The following is a 15,827-nucleotide window of genomic DNA, read 5'->3' as shown; positions in this document are numbered from 1 at the left end:
CAACCAATTTTTCTGAAACTGTGCATGTACATCAGACCTGCCGATTTCCGTCGGATAATTCCTGTACAGTCTACTAGCGGAGCTTGCGAGCTTGTCACCGATAGGCAAAATCCCAGACATGTTTTCCAGGTGGCATGTCAGTTTAACACGCAGGTCATGAAGCGAGAACAAGTCATGCAAAGAACAAGTTGTGATTATACTTTGCAACATGTGAACGACCACCATGTGCAGGAATGCACTGAACCAAGAGTACCTTTTCGAGCTCGTTGTTGACATACTGGTGAGTTGTGTGCCATGCCTTACTGACATCAAGTTCAGTGTTCTCTCGGTGTTCTGTGATGCACCTTTCATTGAACAGCATTAAGTCTCATATTAGCTGCTATTTTACAAAATACAGAATTCACAATGGTCAACCATTCCCAGCAGTTGTAAATCCATAACCTGTTCACGCGGAACCTTTGAAGCCGACGAGGTGTGGTGATCCCTTATGCAATTTTTCCTATGGCATTGGCAAGACTGAGTACTGCTTAAGACACACAGGTTGTGTGTTTGGGAAGAGGTGGGTTGAAATCTCCATCTGAAAGCTGATTTATTGTCTCCCTTCTTTCCCTGAATCACATCTTTGAACAACGTCATGGATGATTTCCTTCCCTTGTCTTGTTACGCCAGTAATTCGTCTCTCAGTACATTCGATGTTTCAGAGATAATACTTGGGGAACGCAGGTTGTATTACTTGGTTATACTACTCACTGACGTGTCACAATACACAGCTACAGTTTTCCAACTCAGTATTAGTGAAACGAGAGAGTATTTTTAGAAGCTCCTCTATGTGTTTCCCTCTCATAGTGCCTAGAACCATTCAGTCACGAATGCTGACGGTTTAATAACCCTAATACTCAGCCTAAGAACATTTCCTAACTTACGTAACATATACATCATAACGCAAGACGAGCACTTGCGAACAACGGAATTCGAGACGGGAGAGCTCCTGTGTCTTGTTTCGCTCCCATCAAATAGTTTTCATTGCTTCTCGTACAAGGACAAGCCGTTAATTGAAACTTCCCGGCAGATTAAAACTGTGTGCCGGACCGAGACTCGAACTCGGGACCTTTGCCTTTCGCGGGCAAGTGTTCTACCAACTTTTTTTTTTTAAAATCTTTATTATTGAACAAACGGAGAGTACATATATATATACACAAAGCAAAAGTTCTTCAAGGTACCAGTTAAACATATACAAATGAGTGTTAGGTAAACAAATTATTAGAAGAACATTAAATACAACAAAATAGAACATATCCTGTTTTCCTTTTTTTTTTGTTCTTTTTGTTTTGTTTTTGTTTAAAAATTTGTATTGAACAAACTAAAAGTACATATATATTCACCATGCAAGAGTTCTTCAAGGTACCATTTAAAAATATACAAATGGCTGTTAGGTAAACAAAAAAAATATATATAGATATATATATATTAGAAAAGAAAAACAATAATACAACAAAATATAACATATTCTGTCTTCTTCCTTTTTGAAAAAAAAAAATTTGGTGTTTGTTTTTGGTCGATGCATAAGAACGTGGATAAGGGTGTTGCATCATGTGACAGGTAGGCATGGTACACCCCAACTTTGAGGGGGATCAAGGAAGACGCTGCGGAGATAACCGGCAAAAGTTTGTCGGTAAGATGGTTTTCGGGTGAGGGTGTCATGCGCGGTCACAACTTTGTACCAGAAGTCAAGGACTGTATGTGGACCACTCTGAAAGAGATATTCTAAAGCTTGTCCTCGAAACCAGATTAGGGTATGGTGCTTAGCAAGAGGGTAGTGAAATGTCTGGGGCAACAGCAGGAAATCCGGGGTTACCGTCGTTGGCGGGGCACGGAGGTAAAAGCCCACGATTCGTTGGATGAGGAGCCATACGTTTTGTTTCAGGGGGCACGTAAGACGGTGCTCGTCGGTGTCTGCGAGCTGACAGTCAGGGCAGAGTGGGGAGGTGGCCAGTCCTATGCGATAAAGTCGACTATTAGTCGGGAATTTTCCATAGACTAAAACATACCAGAGTGCAGACACAGACGACGGTAAAAAGGGTGCATGCACACACCCCCAAACCGTGCGCCAGTTTATGTCAGGATGCTGTAGCACCATGGGGTCGCAAGGGTAGGACAGGATAAACAAACGATAATAATCTTTTGTACGGGGAGGACGGGTGACTGGAAGATCGGCCCGAACGTAGCTGAGTTCCATGAAACAATTGGCGACGTAGTACAATAATGGAGAAATAGGTGCCACATTGATCGGTGGATCGAGAGAAGCTGGTCGGAGGATATCTAAGAGACTGCGTGTTAAGGACGGGACCGGCCCCTGCCAGTGCCGCAACAGAGTGTGGACAAAGAGTGCAGAAGAGCGTGCCCGCACGTTGATGAGTCCGAGGCCACCTTTTGCAGGAGGCAGTGTTAGAGTGGTGTAGCGGACTTTGGAAAGTGCCCCTGCTGACACGAAATATCCAAAGGCTGATTGGATGCGGCGGCCAAGGAGTAACGGCATTGGGAGGATCTGGGCGACGTGTACCAGTTTAGGGGCGACATAGATGTTGACATAGGACACACGTTGGAGCTGGTTTAAGTTACGGTGCACTTGACCGCGGACATGGAGCCGAATCGACTGCAAAAGCCGCCGGTAAGCCAGGGCCACTGTGCGGTGTGTGGAGCTCGTAAATTCGATACCCAAGTAACGAAGGGTGGCACTGACTGGGAGTGGGGTCGGCACCATAGCCGGGAGGCCGCGCCCAATGGGCATCATAGTCGATTTACGGACATTAAGAATGCTACCAGAAAGACGTCCATACTGGTGGATCCACTGGATGGCGTCGTTGAGTTCTGTGGAGGAGCAGGTGAGAAAGAGGAGATCGTCCGCATAAGCCCTACAGTGAAAGGTGTGGTCACGCAAAGTGAGGCCCTGCAGTCTAGAGGTAAGTCCAGTGATGAGGGGCTCAAGTGCAATGGCATATAGTAAAGTAGACATAGGGCATCCTTGACGCACAGAGCGGCGTATAGGAATCGGTCCTACAAGCCTCCCATTGACTTGTACCATCGAGACCGCGGGAAGTAGTAACCGGCGAATGGCATCGACAAAAAGCAATGGGAACCCCATACGTGTCGCCACCATGAGGAGGAATGGGTGTCGAACGCGATCAAAGGCACTCGTGAAATCGACGGATGCCAGTGCTGCACGAAGGCGACAAACCGACGCCAGTGCAATGAGGTCACGGCATTCTCCTAGGGCTGTTTGTAAGGTGGCCCCACAACCACGTGCAGTCTGCTCAGGTGAAAGGACCGTAGGTAAGACGGTGCGTATGCGCGCTGCTAAGAGGCGTGCATAGATTTTATAGTCTGCATTCAAGAGTGTAAGGGGGCTATAGGCAGAGACATGAGACCCTCCCTTCGGTTTAGGCACAGGTAGAAGAATGCCAGTGACGAATTCAGGTGGAATTGGGAAGGACGGAGTAAAGAGTTCCTGAATCATTTCCGTCCAGCGAGGAAGCATTAACGTGGTGAACGCCCGGTAAAACTCCACTGGGAGACCATCTGGTCCGGGTGATTTGTTCTTGGCCCCTTTGTTGATCGCATCTACCACCTCTTCTGCGGTGATTGCAGACATCATGGACGTTGACTCCGCTACGGTGAGGGTCCGATCAGGGGAAGGACGGAGATCATCAGGAATGGGAGTCGCCATCGGTTCATCATCATAAAATTGGCGATAATGTTCAGCAAAGGCAGACACGACTGCCGCCTGTGTTGTGTGGTGAACACCATCGGAGGTCGTGATGTTGGGGACGAAAAGCCGACGTCGACGACTATGGTCGGATGCGGCATGGATTGTGGATGGGGTTTCGTCGTGGAGGAGGTCTTGTCGTCGGGAACGCACCACGACACCATGCAGTCGTGCACGTTGAAGAGAGAGGAGACGAGCTTTAGTACGTTGTCGTTCCCTGTGGGTGTCTGGTGATGGAGGGAGCGCATCGAGCTCACGGAGGACGGCGTAGTGAAAATTTGTGGTGTCTCGACGCCATGCTGCTGCTTCCTTGCCACATTGTATGAAGGCCTTTCTTATCGCAGGTTTGGCACATTTGAGCCACCAATGGAACGTGGATGTGTACTGCGGAAGGCGTCTTTCGCAAGACGCCCATGTAGTGGCAATACATTGTCGGCAGTGTGGATCATTAAGGAGGGAGGTATTAAGCTTCCAGTAACCTCTGCTGCGCCACACTGACTGAGGTGGCAGAGCCAGGGAGCAAATGACGGCGCAATGGTCCGAAAATGCAAGGGGCCATCGTTCAGCTTGGGCGACTTCATTGCCGAGGTGAGCAGAGACATAAAACCGGTCCAGTCTGCTCGCAGAATGTGCTGTATAATGGGTAAAACCGGGGGTATTGCCATGAATTTTCTCCCAAACGTCCACTAGATGAAAATCGTTGATTAAGGTGAGCAGCGCCGGGCATGGCGAATAACCAGGCACTTGGTCCTGTGGATGGAGGACACAGTTGAAATCGCCTCCCATGATAAGGCGACCATAGCGTCCAGAAAACAGGGGCGCCACGTCATGTCCGAAGAAAGTGGACCGCTGCCGACGGTTCGTGGAGCCAGACGGAGCGTAGATATTGATGACGCGCGTGTCGAAGATGGTAACAGCCATGCCTCTTCCACAGGGAAGGATTGTCGTGTCCGTGAGTGGGATTCCTTCGCGTATGTAGAAAGCCACTCCACGCCCTGATGGATCACATGTGGACGTGTATGAGTCGTAGCCGTAGACTGGTGGTAGTGTGGCAACGCGTACTTTCTGAAGAAGGGCGACGTCGACGTCAGAGGCCCGAAGCATGTCACATAGGAGTTGCAGCTTGGGTGCAGTGCCGATCATGTTGATGTTCAGTGTGGCAAACCGGTACGTTTGTTTCAGTGGTGGTGGACGCGCATCTACCATCACCAAGGGAAGTAAGAGGAGGGCACCGACAGGAAGTCCCGTCCCATCAGCTGCAATGCCTCGCTTTTGATGTTAACAGGCAGCCTCGTCCGGCCGAGGCAACTCATCCGGAGGAGGGGGCGTACCTTCCTCAATGTCGTCGGTCCATGCTCCTGTGCCGTGGGTCTGTCCAATGTCCATGGGAATTGCGTCGTGGTGAGAGAGATCTGGAGTTGTCGGCGGGGAGACAGGCGTCTCAACCGGCGCACCGATCGTTACATTGTGCGTGGCGACCTCCATAGTGGTCCCGTCCTGCGGAACGTCTTGTTCATCGTGAAAGTTGTCCGCCGACCTCTGCGTGGAAATGTCGGCTGCTTGGGTGTCGTCTTCGTCGTCGCGGGTGGCAACGCTCTGAGAGCCCGTGGGTGAACGGCGACGGCGTTTGCGCCTACGTGGCGAGCGTTGTTTGCGCACGTGTTCCTCAGTGTCGGACGACGGCAAGGAGGAGCGTCGACCTGGTTCGAAGGCGTCGGTGGGTACAATGAAATTGTCAAACAGGTGTTGTGAAGATGTACTGGTCTCCTCAGCGTCCGGTGCGGGAGCCTGTTCGGCGGCAAGGTTGTCAGGTGGGACGTCTGCACCGTCCGTTGGTGACTGGGACGGTGGGACGTGCCGATCGGAAGGACCGGGCGACGGACTGGACGAAACTGTAGACGTGGCAAGAGCCGCTGCGTAAGTGACCGGTAGTGCGGTCATCGTGGGTGTGACGGACGCTTCCGACAACGGGAGCTGCGCGACACGTCGTTGAATGCATTCAGACCGTAGGTGACCTTCTTTCCCGCAACCGGAACAGGTCCGAGGTTGGCCGTCGTACATTATAATGGCACGGCAGCCTCCGATACGTAGATAGGAAGGCACGTGTTTCTGCAACTCGATGCGGACCTGTCTAACACCGTTTAAAACTGGATAGGTCTGAAATTGGACCCATCGTTCGGCAACATGTTCCAGAACGTTGCCATAGGGACGGAGCGCCTCGATGACGACGTCTGCAGGTAGTTCGAACGGCAGTTCGAAGATCCTTATCGTCCGTGTGCCGAGACCTGCGTGATCGACGGTAACGGGTCCGACGTTGCCGTCGGAATGACAGAAGCGCAGTCCACGTTTTGCCTCTTGAAGCACCTTGTCGCACGCCGCATCGTTGATCATTTTGACGTAGACGGTACTGCTAACTATGGACAAGTGGATACCAAGTAGATCCGTTGGTGGTATTTTAACTTCATCGCGTATAAATCGTTCTACCTCCAGGGCCTTGGGTCGGGCGAAGTCGGAACAAAAGTTGAAACGTAATGTCTTCTTCCGATAGTTGTGCGCCATGGTGGTCTAGAAGGAAAACGGCACTTACAGCGGCCGAAGTAAACACAAACACACCGTGCGCGCCTCGCCCGCAGCGCTCTGGCGCGTGACCGCCTCGCAGCACTGCCGGCGGCAGACTGGCAAGTGTTCTACCAACTGAGCTACCCAAGCCGTTAATTACACGTCTTAGAGCTTAATAAAATTTCAGACAAGTGTACATCATTTGCGAAAGAGATAGAAAGAGGGAGGGAGAGTGAGTGAGAGAGAGAGAGAGAGAGAGAGAGAGAGAGAGAGAGAGAGAGGGAGAGAGAGAGAGCGAGACAATTATTTAGGCTTTCACTTCGATACTCCCTGGTTTTTGAGAAAAACGACATACAAGATTTGTCCGTAAGTTCTAATGCCAAGAACAAATATATTGGCGAGCTGATCCTTTGTTAGACTCATAAAGGCGTCACATTCCAGGTTAATTGATTCATTTTTTCCCGATCCATAGGAAAGATTTTTCCACAAAAATAATTATTTTTAAATAATCCAATAATTTTATTTGTTTGATGTGGAAGAATTTACAACGCAGATAGCATCATCCAGTTATTGCATTTCATATTTCTTCCGTTTTTGGGACAAGTTTTCGTTGAATTTTTGATACATTCAGAACATGTTAGGTAGAAGTTAAGTTAGTGTGTATATTATGTTTATTACAGTTATTGTAGTACAGAAGTACTGAAAAAAGTATTAATTGCTAATGAAATGAAAATCTGAATTTTGATTACATTTACAACTCATTTGACACGAAATTAATACCAATATAACAATGAATGTTGATTATTTCTTTGAAAAAGTGAATTTCTATAAAAAATATTCTTCGATGTGGAAGGGCAGTATTGAAACAAATTCTTCTGTTTTATTCAAATAGTGAATTAGCTTCTTTTTTGTTTGTCATTAAATAGTTCTTCCCTGTGTAATACAATGTTCTTTCTTCTCCTTCATTCCGTCTCTTTCTACGTTTTTTTAGATGCATTCATAAGTCGTATGAATTGATAACAGTAATAATGTTGGTATTCCGCTCTTACTTTTTTTTAATGGTGCCAAGAAATCTAATTGGTGATATGTTTTGAGGTCGTGCCGAAATTTTTACATGTATGTGTAATGCTTCACGATTCTGCTTTTCATCTTTGCAAAAATATCCTTCTAATTGTAGTAAGAAGGTTCTGAACACCAATAAAGTGTGTAATAGTTGAAGTAAATATTAAATATCAAAGAAATAAAAATGTGAAATTTTTACTATTAATGATTTATTTTTCATCAGATAAATGAAACTACTTACAAATTTATTTACAGGAGTAAAAATGTTTCCATGAATTCGAAACATGTACTCTAATCTGAGTCCACAGAGCCAGAATTTGCCACGGTCGCCACCTGCCAATTGGCTGTTGACTCGATAACACTTACAGGACACTCAAAACTATGTTGATTTTATAAAAGTTAACCTACAGTTTTCGAGCTAAGAACCGAAATAGGCGACCTTTTTCTGTGACAAAAATAGCTATTCACGAATTCCGTTGTAAGTAACACCATAACGACGTTCTTCACATTGACCTCAGGTGGTTACTCTTGCAGATACTTTCGAGTCTGATGTGTCAGTGATGTCATTCTCCTTTTGTCTCTTCTCCGCAAACCTACAATTACACTGAGGTTGCAAAAGCCCTGGGATAGCGACATGTCCATAAACAGATGGCAGTAGTGTGAAAGAACACTCCATTGACGGAGCTGTTTTTTGTACACAGTGAAAAGGTTTCCGAAGTAATTATGGTCGCACGATAGACTTTTAACGCGGAGTGGGACTTGGAGCTAGACGCGTGGCACTTCCATGTCGGAAATCGTTAGGAAAATCAATATTCTGAGAGCCACAGCGTCAAGAGTGTGCCGAGAATACCAAATTTTAGGCATTACCTCTCACCATGGAAAACACAGTGACCGACGGCCTTCACTTAACGACCGAGAGCAGCTGCGTTTGCGTAGAGTTGTCAGTGCTAACAGACAAGCAATATAGCATGAAGTAACCGCAGAACTCAATATGGGACGTCCCACGAAGATATCCATTAGGGCAGTGCGGCGAAATTCGACGTTATTGGGTTATGGCAGCAGACGACCGACGTGAGCGTCTTTGGTAGAAACAGGATATCACCTGCGACGCCTCGCCTCGGCTCATGACCAGACGACTGGAAAACTATGGCGTGGTGCGATGAGTCCCAATTTCCGTTGGTAGGAGCTGATAGTAGGATTCGAGTGTTGTGCAGACCCCACTAAGCCATGGGTCCATGTTATCAACAAGGCACTGTGCAAACTGGTGGTGGTCCCATAATGGTGTGGGTTGTGCTTACATGGTCCAACTGAACCGATCATTGACTGGAAATGGTTATATCCGTCTACTTGAAAACCGTAGGTGATCATGGACTTAACGTTCACAAGCAACGATATCACCAGGCCACAACTTTTCTAGACTGGTTTGAAGAACATTATGGACAGTTCGAGTCATTTGGCCACCCAGATCATCTGACATGAAACTCCTCGAACATTTATGGAACATAATCGAGAGGTCACTTAACCCGCCAGGATAGCCGAGAGTGCTAATGCGCTGCTTCCTGGACTTGGGTAGGCGCGCCGGCCCCGGATCGAATCCGCCCGGCGGATTAACGACGACGGCCGGTGTGCCAGCCAGCCTGGATGTGGTTTTTAGGAGGTTTTCCACATCCTACTAGGTGAATACCGGGCTGGTCCCCGCGTCTCGCCTCAGTTACACGACTCGCAGACATTTGAAACACATTCACATTATTTCACGATTTACACTAGCCACTGACAGCTGGGGTACACTAATTCCCTCCTGGTGGGTATGGAGTGGCGGCAGGAAGCGCGTCCGGGCACCCCTTAAAATTAACCATGGCAATTCCGTACTTAACCCTGCCGACCCTGCACACAATGCGGGATAAAGGCAGTAGCAAAAAAAAAATAAATAAATAAATAAATAAAATAAAATAAAATAAAAATAAAAAAATAAATAAAAATGGATGGCTATAGATGGAGATTGCCTCAATATTTCTACAGGGGACTGCCAGCGACTTGTTGAGTTCATGTCACATCGATTTGCTGCACTACGCTGAGCAAGACGAAGGCCGACACAGTATTAGGAGGTACCCCATGAATTTAGTGACCTCAGAGTAGTTTGATAAGGGAACTAATTCCTTCTGTCCGTGTTTAGCCCATTAATCAGCTTCTGGGACCTTGCATTTATGGGGTTTTCAGAGACTTGCATTTTTTCATATAAATACTTTCTGTAGACTACTGCCTTCGCGAATTATGCATGCTTCGAATCATCATCAGTACCACCACCGTTATAAAGCATTTGGCATGAAATGGTGGATAAAGTTTTGCTCTGGAGTTTTATATGTGTTACGTTCTTTAGGTATACGTATGCACAGTGTCCGCGTGCATCTTCTCGTGTGTCTTCCACTTCTGTTCCAATAGGCTGCAAATGGTTCAAATGGCTCTGAGCACTATGGGACTTAACTTCTGCAGTCATCAGTCCCCTAGAACTTAGAACTAGTTAAACCTAACTAACCTAAGGACATCACACAGATCCATGCCCAAGGGAGGATTCGAACCTGCGGCCGCAGCGGTCGCGCGCTTCCAGACTGTAGCGCCTAGAACCGCTCGGCCACCCCGGCCGGCAATAGGCTGCAGTCACGGTGTTTTCCTGTCTTCTGGATTTCGCTAGATTCTGTTAACAACACATCTGTAAGGAGTCCACAGAAGCTGCTTTATTATGTCGACAGTTGGAATTATTCTGAAGGGATATCCTTCCTTCAAGCACTGGGAGCGTCACTACTTCCTTGGTCCGTCTACCACCCGCACAGTTGCTAATGTGTACCTCTAACCTTAATTTTCATTGCGATTTTCTCCTGTCTTTTCCCTGTTTCATTTAAGTACAATACAGGAAATTTTATCAAGCACAAGTATAGCGTGCATCAGAACGCTTCCTTTGGATACTCAAACACCAGCCAAGTTCTGTTACATATCAAATTACTGTAAGTTTTCTATATACCCCCCAAGGTAAATGAACAGTTATTCAAAAGAGCACTTGACGTCTACAGGTAACGAAGATCACAACAGAAAACTGAAATTCTAAATGTCTTATCATTTCCATACTTTCGACGATATTCTCTCAAGAATGAGATTTTCGCTCTGCAGCGGAGTGTGCGCTCCGCTGCAGAGTGAAAAGCTCATTCCGGAAACATCCCCCAGGCTGTGGCTAAGACGTAGCTCCACAATATCCTTTCTTCCGGGAGTGCTAGTTCTGCAAGGTTCGCAGGAGAGCTTCTGTGAAGCTTGGAAGGTAGGAGACGAAATACTAGCAGAAGTAAAGCTGTGAGGACGAGGTGTGAGTCGTGCTTCGGTAGATCAACTGATAGAGCACTTGCCCGCGAAAGACAAAGGTCCCGAGTTCGAGTCTCGGTCCGGCACACAGTTTTAATCTGCCAGGAAGTTTCATATTCTCTCAACGTTGGAAGGTATTCAGGTCGTTGATTTACGTGCACATGAATATTTAACATCTTCTTTCAAGGGTCATTATTGGTTCACGTTGTATCCTTAGTTATTACACTGAGGAAGAATTTCATTTCTGTCAGTTCTCCTCTGCAGTTACAAATATAAGAATTCCTAAATAACATTACATTCAAGTAATACTGCAGAGTCCACAACACTACGAAGTGGTTGTGAGGACGGGAGGGCATTTGCGCTTAAAGACACCGAAGTGGGTTCGGTATCATACCGCATTTAGTTTTATGCATGAGATTCATTCATGTGGTCCTCGTCTGCCATTCCAGGAATGCAGGAACCTGCGGTCCTCATCTGCTAATAGTTGCAGGTTTTGCACTACTGTCTCGCTGAACAGTTACTAGCCCCACATAAACGCTCTTATAGCACTTGCAGATATCTATTCCCATTGTTTGTTTTTTTATAAAAAGTTCCTTGATATCGCATATCTGGACTTTTTCATGTTTCAACACAAATCTGGGGATTTATTAATTCACTACAAATAATAGTAACGATCCTTTTACAAAAGCGCCAATGCGGATCATGGCCTCATATGATAGAAACATTTTCTGAAACACTTCTACCCTCTCACTATGCCATTCCAAAAACATTTCAAGAAATGCTGTACTGCAGAAACAGTCTGCCGGTACGATTTCCGAAGGTACTAAGGGCCCACTTGATGAAGCAGCTTCTGTAGACTCCTTGTGAATGTGTTGATACCATTATCATCATTATCGTCTGTTCACAAAAAGCTAGTATTTCTGATTCTTGTGGACTAGTGACACAGTAAGTTGCTAAGTGTAATGACGTCAGCCCCTGAAAGTTTTGGTGTTACATGAGTGCTATGCTCAAAGTTGCATCATGCTTGCACAACTGTCAAAGATTTCCAATCCTACTTCCAATTCACTATTGTGACTCTCTGTTGTTTGCTTAGCTAAAATGCTTTATTTTAATTTGCAGAGAGGAAAATAAGTAAAAAAAAATATTGCGTATTTACCTCTTTAGTTTTAATAATATCAGTCAAATATTTTATAGTTAACTAAGAACTAAGCAAAACATTAGTCGGCACTAGAATGTACTTTACGATGTGTAAAAGCTACATTCTGAACGTTACGGAACGTGATGCAATGTTCCATTTACTAGAATCGGTAACACTTTCTTCACTGCTGTTCTCACCTTGTTTTACTTTGTGTCTTTGTTTCAGATGCAGGACTTGACACCGCAGACTCTTCTACATGTGTGGCGCCATCTCAGAGGCATGTGCTTACAGCTTCTCAGGAAAAATCTCATTGCTTCTAGGATAACATGGACAAACATAAAAACTTTGAAGAGTGCCAGTGACATTGTAATTGTACCATAGACAACAAAATATTTGAATTGAACAGTATCAACAGTGTCTTGATAAGATATTACGTAACGTAATGTAATCGAATCAAATAATGTGATGTTGAGGGAATTAGAATAGAAAATGAGACACTAGAAATAATCGGACACCAAAGAAGTGAACATTGCTGAAATAAATTACCAGCAGCAAGAAAACATTTCCGAAAAAAAAGTGAACGTCGAATATAAATGTGTTGAGAAGGTTTGTATTAAGGTATTTTTCGGGAGTGTACCCTTGTAAGGAATTCACACATTAAGTGGCAAACAGCTCATAAGTAAAGACAATAGAAGCTGTTGAAATATTGTGCTCCGGAAGCATTCTCAGGATTACACGAGAAAGTCGAACAACTAACGAAGAAATACTAAACAGAACTGGGGGAAAATAAATTGGTGGAGGGAGTTGGAGTCATTCTGCAGAGGCGAAGTGGCTTGCACAAGAAAATTATCCTTAAGAGCTACATCAAACCAATCTACGGACTGAAGCCCACAACTATAACGAAGATGTGGAACGCCAGACACGATAAGGAACAAAGATGAGATAGAACACTGGTAGTTGCAGTGCGTTACACTGTGTAGATGAGACTGAGGAAGAAAATTCTAAAATTGCAGTCCACAAATGCAGATACCGAGGTCAGCCTAGGACTACCCAACACAGGATCAGCTTCGAACTGAAGATATCTGAAGAGAGATCTTTTTTTTTTTTTGACGCTCCGGCAGAATTCTCAAGATTACACGAGAAAGTCGAACAGCTAACGAAGAAATACTAAACAGAACTGGGGGAAAATAAATTTGTGGAGGGAGTTGGAGTCATTCTGCAGAGGCGAAGTGGCTTGCACAAGAAAATTATCCTTAAGAGCTACATCAAACCAAACTTCGGACTGGGGCCCACAACTATAACGAAGATGTGGAACGCCAGACACGATAAGGAACAAAGATGAGATAGAACACTGGTAGTTGCAGTGCGTTACACTGTGTAGATGAGACTGAGGAAGAAAATTCTGAAATTGCAGTCCACAAATGCAGATACCGAGGTCAGCCTAGGACTACCCAACACAGGATCAGCTTCGAACTGAAGATATCTGAAGAGAGATCTTTTTTTTTTTTTTTTTTTTTTTTTTTGACGCTCCGGCAGAATTCTCAAGATTACACGAGAAAGTAGAACAGCTAACGAAGAAATACTAAACAGAACTGGGGGAAAATAAATTTGTGGAGGGAGTTGGAGTCATTCTGCAGAGGCGAAGTGGCTTGCACAAGAAAATTATCCTTAAGAGCTACATCAAACCAAACTTCGGACTGGGGCCCACAACTATAACGAAGATGTGGAACGCCAGACACGATAAGGAACAAAGATGAGATAGAACACTGGTAGTTGCAGTGCGTTACACTGTGTAGATGAGACTGAGGAAGAAAATTCTGAAATTGCAGTCCACAAATGCAGATACCGAGGTCAGCCTAGGACTACCCAACACAGGATCAGCTTCGAACTGAAGATATCTGAAGAGAGATCTTTTTTTTTTTTTTTTTTTTTTTTTTTTGACGCTCCGGAAGCATTCTCAAGATTACACGAGAAAGTCGAACAGCTAACGAAGAAATACTAAACAGAACTGGGGGAAAATAAATTTGTGGAGGGAGTTGGAGTCATTCTGCAGAGGCGAAGTGGCTTGCACAAGAAAATTATCCTTAAGAGCTACATCAAACCAAACTTCGGACTGGGGCCCACAACTATAACGAAGATGTGGAACGCCAGACACGATAAGGAACAAAGATGAGATAGAACACTGGTAGTTGCAGTACGTTACACTGTGTAGATGAGACTGAGGAAGAAAATTCTGAAATTGCAGTCCACAAATGCAGATACCGAGGTCAGCCTAGGACTACCCAACACAGGATCAGCTTCGAACTGAAGATATCCGAAGAGAGATCTTTTTTTTTTTTTTTTTTGACGTTACTGAACACTTTAAGTGAAGATAGGTACAGTCGACAATCATGCCTGTTCGTATGTCTTGATAAGCTCGTAAACCTTCAGTTGTGTACAGCTGCAGCACTGGGAACGCAACACGCACCGGAAATTGTAACGATTTTACTTATAGATCGTTTTGATTTTCTGTAATTGAGTATAATTACTGCATATTGTTTTGTATATACATTGTAACACTTACGTTTATCTGTTGGAAACGCTGAGATGTTTCAGCCTCGAATGTGCAAATGAGAATAGAGATGAGTCGTTACGTTGTAGCTGTATGGCAGCGTTTGAGGGTCTGGGTTTTCCCCAATGTAATTATGTTTCGTGTTGTTACATATTAACCCTGTGGATTACTAATTGTTTCCTTTCAGTTTTGCTGTTACGATATGTTTTGTTAATACTTTTCTTGTGAAATGTTATGCTGTTTTTCTATTGTACAATAAAATGAATGTTAAATGTGAACTAGTCGTATTCAGACACTCTGGCGTAGTCGGGGTTATGTATTGCTGTCGAAGCTGCTATCACATTATCGCTGGGCGTGCGAACTCGCCGGCAGTACAGTGTAAAGCGGTGTTGACATGTCAACACTCAAGTCGAGTCGAGTCGCGTACGGGGAACGGTGGAGAGTATAGTGATACGACGTATGTGTTACGACGTGGTCGTAAGGCAGCGGTGCTAAAATACGTAATGCCTCGGCGGAAGTTTGACGTGGCCAGGTCCAGTATAAGGCATTATGTGGGCACGGGACAATCACTGCAAATGGATACTCGTAGTAGCTAACATGAACAGTATTGTGGAACCAATTTTAATTACTGGAACTGCAAGAAGAGGAGCCTGTGCCACATACTGGCAACGAACAATGCCTTAACATGCACTGACGGCGACTCAACATGGAGATCTAAGTAATTATTGGATCAGACTTGTGTAGCTAATTTTGTAACTGAATAACAGACAGATATTTCAAAGTATCGATTGTCAGTTCTACCTAAGACAAAGTAAGTTCCATCCCACCCATTATCATTAACCTGAGAAAGTCCTAATAAATGAGAAGCAATTGCAATGTTTCTCTCTAAAAGAATTAGGTCAGATAAAATAACTTAACAGTAAGTTACGTTCTGCTATGCTGAGAGGGTAACAGTAATTAAAGTTTTAGTGGTTTGCAACATAGTAATTTACCAAAGTATTTACACCTAGTAATTTGAACACTAATCTCAAAAGCAATACTTAACAAAGTAAACTTCAGCAAAAGGTACTTTTGCGTATTTTTCAATGATAAATAAGTTTTTATTTTACGCAGTTGTAATCAGTCAAAAGCCTTTAAATCTTGAGTAAATAATGGTAGTAACTGTACAAAGTGATTTTCACTAACTGTTAATGAATAATAGCGAAAGTTGCACTTATTTGCGATCAGCAAACCAGTAAAAGCATTTTTCGAATTTTGACATACTTTTGCAGTTGAAAATTACATTTGCAGATTCCGTAAATTTGAATTATACGAAAGTGATTATTGAACACGGCTGTTATCATTACGACGTTTTCCAGTTTAAGGGGATACGGAATCGGATTTTGGGTTAAAAAATCGAATTTTTT

General features: G+C 44.6%; 1 long non-coding RNA gene across 1 annotated transcript in view; it reads left to right on the top strand.

The window, feature by feature from the left end:
• LOC126235759 (uncharacterized) overlaps positions 1-14,699 on the top strand; it is a 55,927-nt gene extending 41,228 nt beyond the window's left edge. The window contains exon 2 of the long non-coding RNA XR_007544806.1: positions 12,096-14,699. This is a non-coding gene — a long non-coding RNA (uncharacterized LOC126235759). The remainder of the gene's footprint in view (positions 1-12,095) is intronic.
• The last annotated feature ends 1,128 nt before the right edge of the window (positions 14,700-15,827 follow it).

This window comes from Schistocerca nitens, chromosome 2, assembly GCF_023898315.1.
Source record: "Schistocerca nitens isolate TAMUIC-IGC-003100 chromosome 2, iqSchNite1.1, whole genome shotgun sequence".
NCBI lineage: Eukaryota > Metazoa > Arthropoda > Insecta > Orthoptera > Acrididae > Schistocerca > Schistocerca nitens.
Note: the sequence above shows the minus strand (reverse complement) of the source record. Positions and strands in the feature narration are given on the sequence as shown.